This window comes from Myotis brandtii, unplaced genomic scaffold (assembly GCF_000412655.1).
Source record: "Myotis brandtii unplaced genomic scaffold, ASM41265v1 scaffold295, whole genome shotgun sequence".
In the NCBI taxonomy this organism is placed as follows: Eukaryota; Metazoa; Chordata; class Mammalia; order Chiroptera; family Vespertilionidae; genus Myotis; species Myotis brandtii.
In genome coordinates, this window is record NW_005361283.1 from 353,858 (window position 1) to 355,900 (window position 2,043).

A 2,043-nucleotide genomic window follows, 5' to 3' on the forward strand; every position below is an offset into this window, starting at 1 on the left:
ATTTTCTTCCAAACACCATTTCCATTTTATAGTTTTTTAAACATATTTTTATTGATCTCAGAGAGAAAGGGAGAGGGAGGAGAGAAATAGAAACATCAATGATTGGAGAGAATCATGGACCGGCTGCCTCCTGCACGCCCCACACTGGGGATCGAGCCCACAACCCGGGCCTGTGCCCTGACCGGGAATCGAACCATGACCTCCTGGTTCCTAGGTCGACGCTCAACCACTGAGCTGCGCCACTGGGCCCATTGTGTGGGCTTATGGTGCATTGAAGTCCGACCCAGTGTGTGTCCTGACCGATCGCCTCCCGGGGAGGCTCTGGGCGTTCCCCATGGCGAGGGGGTTGGCGATCTACAATCACATGTTTCCCTCTGACATTTCATACCACGTTTTTTTCATATTATTTAATTTTTGCTGGAATAGATTTTCCGTTTGTTCTCCTTTTACTGCTAGTTAACGAGGAAAGGTTTCCCCAGACCTCCTCACGGCTGGTTAGAATGTGGCTGCGCTCTTCTCTGAGAAATCCCCACCTTCTTTCCCCGAGTTATGGACAGCACTGCCAGGGCCAGGCTCGTCTGGTCAGTAATTGTGCCGATGGGGCCGCACACTCACTCAGGTGCTGGCACGGCCTCCGCCACGGCCGCCGCCACGGCGCGGGGGGAGCTGAGTGGCTGGGATGAGACCGGCTGCGTCTGAATGCTGACGAACTGGCCTTTTCCGGAAGAGTCTGCCCACCCCCCCCCCACCCCCGAGGTACAGAGGAGGAGGGGTGACCTGTGGCCGGAGGGCCCGGGTGGGTGGGAACAGGGCGGAGAGATGCTTCTCAGCAGGTTGGTCTGCGTCCTCCTCCTCCTCCTCCTCCTCCAGCCACACGAGGCTGCTCTCTCTCCCTCCGGGTTTCCAAGGTCTCAGCCTTGGTGCCTCCTGAAGCCCAGCAGCCTCTCCGTGTTCTGGTGACCTCGGGTGAGATTGGCCCTCACAGCGTCCTCAACATCTATGCAGGTTGGGGCGTCGGAACTTTTGTGGTTTTAAGGAGCCGCAGCCGCTGTGGTCCTGCCTGCGCGCAGGATCAGTCATTCCACTCCCAGCTCCCCGCCAGGTGGGGAGGGGGGGCCGCGCCTCAGAGACCAGGAGGACTTTCCTGGGAGACCAGCCAGGCTCTGGGTGAAAAAGGGGGTGAGGTTTGAGGGTTTTGTTCTCCGCAGCCTCTCTCTGCAGGAGCATCAGGACGTGGATGTCCACACCAGGCTCCTGAAAAGAGCTTCGTTGTTCACGGGGTACCGACCCTGGGGGTGTATTTCTTTCTCTCTCTTTTGTAACCTGCTTGCTGCGCCTCTTAGATTTTTGCAGAAATAAAATCTGGGCGTCCCGCTCCCCTCTGCCATCTGGTGGGCCAGCGTGTCGGTTTCAGGATATGATCAGGGAACAGCCTATTTGCTGAAGCTCCTGTATTTCTCTCCTGGTGACTGAAGGGGTTGCAATTGGAATATCGAGCCACCAGGGGGAGGGCTTCTTCTGACTTTCTTTGCATAAAGTAACAAGTATATGTAGTTTATGCGGGTTTGTTTGTTTTAATCGGAGATGACCAATGAATAGAATTACACAAGAAGAACACGATGTTTTGTAATTTTATTTGATCATAAAACCGAATCAACAAACCCTGAGCTAAATGTCTTTACATAGCTCACTTTCATAGCAAAATGCTTAAATTCTAGGTGAGCTCTTAAAATGAGTCATTCCAGATGGGTTCAGGATCCTGAAAATGGCTCGGAGCAGACACAGAATCACATTTTTGAAAGGTGTGTGTGTGTGTGTGTGTGTGTGTGTGTGTGTGTGGCTTCCCAATGAAATAGAAAAGAAATACAAACTGGCTTTCAGGGCCACCTGGGATCTGTACGCTCAGCTCCCTTCATCTCTAATCCAGTGGCTCTCAGCCTTGGCTGCGCGTTAGAATCACCTGGGAACTTTTTAAAATCCTGATGTCTGGGCCTCGTGAGTTTACAAAAATGGGGCCCAGACATCAGCATTTTAAAAAGATTC